A 7,107-nucleotide genomic window follows, 5' to 3' on the forward strand; every position below is an offset into this window, starting at 1 on the left:
TGAAGTCCTTAAATTACCTTCTTCCATTGTTGGAGAATAAGAAGAAAAATCACAAAGGCTGCAAGTTTTTCTATTCTTCTTATTCACGAATTTCTCCGGATTAACGCCTCTGTGATGTATTGATACAGAAAGATTCGGCTAATTCCATGAAAAAAAACCGATGCAATATATTGTGGAGAGAAAATCAAGCAAGTTTCCATAACTAACTCTATTGTGAATTCCTAAAACACCCTACACGATTATTTTAAGCATTTTAATTAATAACATGTGGCATTATTGTGAATTCCTAAAACCTTTCCTCTCTGTTATGCTTCCCTTGTATATTGCCTCCTAGCCAACGTTGTTTTCATTGCGAATATTGCGACTTCTTTCACCACACATAATTCGTCCATTCTTCTTCCCCTCTAAATTCTTAGTGCCAACAAACATTACAAACTTCGATTACTAAAGAAAAATATTAACGTGGAACGCGATTACACTTTATTATATATATATATATAGGGATGTGATCAAATGAAAACTCTAAATATTGTACAAACTCAAAACTATGATCTGAACCATTGAAAAATGTCAACAGATCACAAAAAAACATCAACATGAAAATGTCAACAGAATTTCAACGGTAGTTAATGATTGATGTTGTGTTGATATTGTGTTGATGCTTTGTTGACATTAATATCTTGAAATTTTACACTGTGTTGATATTGTATTGAAACTGTATTGAAGCTGTGTTGAGGAGTTTTGAGTTTGTACAATATATAAGTTTGCATTTTATCACTACCTTATATATATATAGGGGTGCGTTAAAATAACAACACTCTTAAAATGACATTTGTGACACCACGCTAGACGCAATATTATAAACGATAGACGTGCAATATCCAATACACTAGACTGCAATCTATAAATTGCAGTCCGGCGTGATATGGATATTGCGATGGAAAAATTGCGATCTAGTGTATTGGATATTGCAGTCCGTGAAAATTTACCCTTGAGCAATTTTTATGATTGCCACATGGCAGCTTATTATTCGTCCACATGTACAAATGATTGGCTAGGAATGGTGGTATAGTGTTACTTTAAGATGTGTTGTCATTTTAACACAATCCTATATATATATAGGTTTGTGTTAAAATGACAACCCCTCTTAAAGTGACACCGTGACACCATTTATACAACAATATTATAAACGTTACACACAATATTACAAACACTACACAACAATCTATAAATTGCTTTGTATAATGTGTCGGATATTGCTTGGACAAGAAAAATTGCTGGATAAAGACAAAGCAAATTGCTGGCCGTCTTTTTGATTTATTTTAATTTTTTTTTGCCACGTGGCAGCTTATTATTCGTCCATGTGTACAAATGATTGGCTAGGAATGGTGGTATGGTGTTATTTTAAGGGGTGGTGGCACCCTAACATGCCCCTAGGGGAGTGTTATAATGCTAACTCAATACCTAATTGCTAACTACAACTAAATAATAGCCATTAGATATTCAAATTAAGGGCCTAGATCATCAACCAAGAAATATCAATACGATCAACAAAAAACGTCAATAAAGCCATATGATTAATTCCATAAAATATCAATAGGGGTATTAATGTCAATTAACTACATGTTTAGTTATAACTAACTTTTAAAAGAAATCCCAAAACTTTAAATTCATATAACATATATCAAATTAAAGATAATTTTATAAGGATTCCAACGATATCACATATGCATATGTTCCGACGTCAAAATTTGAAAAAAATTCGAAAATTTTTCAATTTTTTCGTAAAGCAGAAATGTCAACATACTATGTAAATTATGTCAATATAATACATGTAGAATGACAATATAAGCAATGGGTTAACATTCTTAAAGCATCGTGTTGACATTCTCAAAGCATTGTGTTGATATTTCCGAACACTATATTGACATTTTCATCTAAAATCCTAATTTGGCGTTTTTTTTTTATCTTTTTTTATTTTATTAATAAAAATGAAAATTACACGTGGCAAATTGTAGACCACACGTTTTCTAAAATCCTATGGCCTTAAATTAGTTGTAGTTAGCAATTAAATGATGAGTTAGCAATTGATCACTCCCCCATGCCCCTATATATATATATATATAGGGTCTTGTTAGGTTGAGATTTTTGGACCTAATTGAGAATTGAGATGCAATCTCAGCCACTCATTCATAATTTTCGCGCTATGTCAACTACTCAGACATTATGTCAACTAGGGGGCATAATTGTCATTTTCGCGATGTCAACTATTGAGACATTATGTCAACTACGATGTCAACAGCGAATATTTATGTCAATAACAAACGTTATTTATGGCAACACGATGTCAACAACAAACGTTATTTATGTCAACTATTATGTCAACAACAACATTTTACAAATAATTAATGTCAACAACAAATATTTTCATGTCAACAACCTATATTATTTATGTCAACAACAACGTTTTACATATAATTCATGTCAACAACAACGTTTTACATATAATTCATTTCAACAACGAAAATAATAAAAAATCACCCCAATATATAGATTAAGAAAATTTACACAAACATTCAACCTCTAATCCAAACTAACCACTAAAAAACACCAACAAAAAAAAAAGCATCGATTAAAACCAGCAGAAAGCGCTTCTACTTAATCAGTTTGCTCGTTTGCAATTGTATACATACATCAATTATCAATAGGCCTTTGTTTACCAAAATCAATAGTGAATGAAATTGCGAAACGTATGCATCGAGATCATACATCCACAAACAGAAAATCTGTTCACTCGCGTCATCTCCAAGTTGAAACGAATTTCATCCAAAAACGCCAAGAATCATAATTCTACACTGCGCGATTTCCCCTCTCCGACCTCATCCATCTACAAAGAAGGAAGATTGTACAGCATGAACAAAGACGACAGGTACTGGAGAATCTCCTTCCGCGACGACAGAATCTCCTTCAGCGAGGAGGAAATCACTGCATCTCCCGCTTCCGGTCACAGATCCGGAGCGGCTGAGGAAGGAAATCGTCGGATTGCGGCAAATCCGGAGGGGTTGAGGAAGGAATCGTCGAATTGGCGTCGGATTCCGGCGAATCGCGGCCGGATCTAGGCTATCTGCTTGAGGCGTCAAACGACGAGCTAGGGAAACCGTCGTGGTCAGCGGGCTGAGATCGGAGCGCCTCTTCTTTGAGCCCGGCGCGACGAATTCCGCGCTGGCGGAGGCAGAATCAGGCAGCGCAGGTTGAGAATCAGAGCACGGCGGCGGCGTAGCGTTGGTGGTGGCGATGAATTCGAGGGATCCGTTCCTGGATTTTAGGGCTTCAATGGCGGAGATGGTGGAGGGTGGCGGGGAGAGGGATTGGGGTTTTTGGTGAAGATGAAGAACCTAATTAAAACACAAAATGACTATTATACCCTTTCATAATAAATTAATCTAAAAATATTTTTTATGTGGCAAAATCTGGACCACTCATTTAATAAAAATGAGTGGCTGATATTGCATCTCATTTCTCAATTAGTCTAAAAAATCTCAATTGATCATATATATATATATATATATATATATATATATATATATATATATATAGGGTTGTGATCAATTGAGAACTTTTAGTCTAATTGAGAATTGAGATTCATTTTCAGCCACTCATTTTTATTAAATGAGTGGTCCAGAATTTGCCACATGGAAAATATTTTTAGATTAATTAATTATGAAAGATCAGAATGGTAATATCATGGTACATTTTATTCAATAATTTTTTTTATTTTTAATTTTATTTTTTTTGCTTTATTTTTTAAATTTTTAATTTTATTTTTTTTTAACTTTTTAATTTTTTTTTAATTTTTTATAAAAAAAATTTAATTTTTTTTTTTAATTTTTCAACCACATATACAATTCATGTCAACTACACACATAAAATGTTAACTATGTGTGCAATCCATGTCAACCACATACATATAATGTTAACTATATATCAATCCATGTCAACTACACACATATAATGTCAACTATGTGTACAATTCATGTCAATAAGTATTTATTGAATATAGTTGTTGACATTTGATGTGTAGTTTACATGAATTGTATATGTAGTTAACATTATATGTGTGTAGTTGGCATGAATTGTATATGTAGTTGACAAAAATATAATTTAAAAATTTTTAAAAAAAATTTAAAAAAAATTTAAAAAAAATTTAAAAAAAATAAAAAAATTTTAAAAAAGTATTTATTGAATAAAGTTGTTGACATTTGATGTGCAGGCTATTGACGATAATACCCCCGAGTTGACATAACATACTTGTTGACATTTCGAAAATCTAGTGGATGAGTGGCTGAAAATGCATCTCAATTCTCAATTAAGCTAAAAAATCCCAACCTAACAAGACCATATATATATATATATATATTGTGGTCCAGATGCAATTGAGATTGTGATCAATTGAGATTATTTAGGCTAATTGAGAAATGAGATGCAATATCAGCCACTCATTTTTATTAAATGAGTGGTCCAGATTTTGCCACACAATAAATATTTTTAGATTAATTTAATATGAAAGGGTAAAACTGTCTTTTCGCATTTTAATCTAGGGTTCTTCAGCATATTACCGTGAGATTGGCGATTCTTATGAGATTTTGCGATTTCCATCAGATCACTGATTGAATCTATTTTAACGATTTATGATTCAATTGATTCGAAAATTAGACTCAGACGATTTCAACGATATCTGATTTGTGATACAATTTCAAAAAACAGACGACCAGTTCGACGGATTTCTCTGTTGATTTTGAACTTTTTCGGTCGATTTTACCGATTTTGAAGTTCTTCAGCTTTCAATTGTGATTTTGGTGAGAAATGCGATTTCGTGAGATCTCTGATTCAATTGATTGAAACGATTTCTGATTCACTTGACTCAAAAACTAGAACACAGACGATTTCAACGATTTCAACGATACCTGATTCGACGATTCCTCAGGATATCAATTTTCAAAAAACAGAAGACAAATCGACGGATTTCGGTGTTGAATCTGAAGTTTTTAGGTCGATTTTATCTACTTTGATTCTGTTTTTATGTTTTATTTATTGATGCCCAGTCAAATTTCTTCCTAATCAATTTTTATTTTTTTGCTTTTTCATCTTTAGCTTCGATTTCACTTCATAATCAACACCTAAGTGTTATCTGATGGATTCTTCATCTTATTCCGAGTCGACGTCGACGAATGGTGGAGGTAATTTGGTTTGATTTTCATTAACATGATTTTTTTGTGTTGTGTTGGTGAATTATACTCTGTTGACATAAATGCAAATCTGTTGACATGATGTATGTTACCTGTCAAATTTTGTGTTATGTTGGTGAATTATACTCTGTAGCTATAGTCTTTGTTGATATTCTGTTTCATCAACATGATTTTTTTGTGTTATGTTGGTGAATTATACTCTGTTGACATAACTGCACTGTTGATATTTAAATTGATGTTCTGTTGACATAAATGCAAATCTGTTGGCATGATGTATGTTGTCTGTTAAATATTCTATGTAGCTATACTCTTTGTTGACATTTTGTTGATATACAAAATAGGTTTATGCAAAATGAACCCTCCCCATGAAATCTTGTGTGTGGTTCCAATTTATGATCGCTTGCTTATGCAATTTGCATAATTTGAGAGATGAATCTGATTGGATTGCAGTTACCATGATAATTCATTTGCAACTTCTAAGGCTCTGCATATAGCTAATAAGATCAACTCATCATCAACATTCCATGTATTGGAAGCCTTTTTCCACCATCAGGTACATTGTGAATCTCCTACATCAGTTCTTGATCTTATAATTCATAAATGCAAATCTGTTGGCATGATGTATGTTGTCTGTTAAATATTCTATGTAGCTATACTCTTTGTTAACATTTTGTTGATATACAAAATAGTTTTATGCAAAATGAACCCTCCCATGTCTGAACAGCCCCTGTTGTGGTGTTTGTTGGTGGAGGAAGGGGTTATGGATAGTGTTGAGAGTCCATGATAGGATGTCTGATGTATGTTACCTGTTAAATATTCTATGTAGCTATACTCTTTGTTGACATTTTGTTGATAATACAAAATAGTTGTATGCAAAATGCAACCTCCCATGTCTGAACAGCCTCTGTTGTGGTGTTTGTTGGTGGAGGAAGGTGTTATGGATAGGGTTGAGAGTCCATGATATGATGTCTGAGATGTTGGTGCTGGTGTGGGTCAATTAAGATATGCTAGTTGACATTATCTGTTTCAGTTTGTTTACATATTTTCCCATTATGTTGTAGGATTTGTTATTCCAATTTATGATTGCTTGCTTATGCAATTTGCATAATTTGAGAGATGAATCTGATTGGATTGCAGTTACCATGATAATTCATTTGCAACTTCTAAGGCTCTGCATATAGCTAATAAGATCAACTCATCATCAACATTCCATGTATTGGAAGCCTTTTTCCACCATCAGGTACATTGTGAATCTCCTACATCAGTTCTTGATCTTATAATTCATGAAATCTTGTGTGTGGTTCTTTTTTTTCAAGCGCGGTTGTATAGTATAAAGCTCGAATTACTTAGTTGAAGATTGCAATGCTGCATAACATGCTAACTGCACTTAAGATTGATTGATTGATTGAAAATTAAAACAGGAACTATTTTATGGGAAGGTGACATTTAACAAGTCTAAAGCAGTTGTGAGGGAGCGTATAGTGGACTTCGCAGCAAAGGCCCTTGGATCGTTGCCGTATTGTTCTGCAGTCAAATCCGGCTTCAACGACATGAATTATATGTAAAACATTGTTGTTGATATGAATTATATGTAAAACGTTGTTGTTGACATAATTATACGTAAAACGTTGTTGTTGACATAAATAATATAGGTCGTTGACATGAAAATATTCATTGTTGACATTAATTATTTGTAAAATGTTGTTGTTGAAATAATAGTTGACATAAATAACGTCTGTTGTTGACATCGTGGTTCCCATAAATAACGTGTGTTGTTGACATCATAGTTGACATAAATAATGTTCGCTATTGACATCGTAGTTGACATAATGTCTCCGTAGTTGACATCGCGAAAATGACA

The sequence above is a fragment of the Salvia hispanica genome, chromosome 6 (genome assembly GCF_023119035.1).
Source record: "Salvia hispanica cultivar TCC Black 2014 chromosome 6, UniMelb_Shisp_WGS_1.0, whole genome shotgun sequence".
In the NCBI taxonomy this organism is placed as follows: domain Eukaryota; kingdom Viridiplantae; phylum Streptophyta; class Magnoliopsida; order Lamiales; family Lamiaceae; genus Salvia; species Salvia hispanica.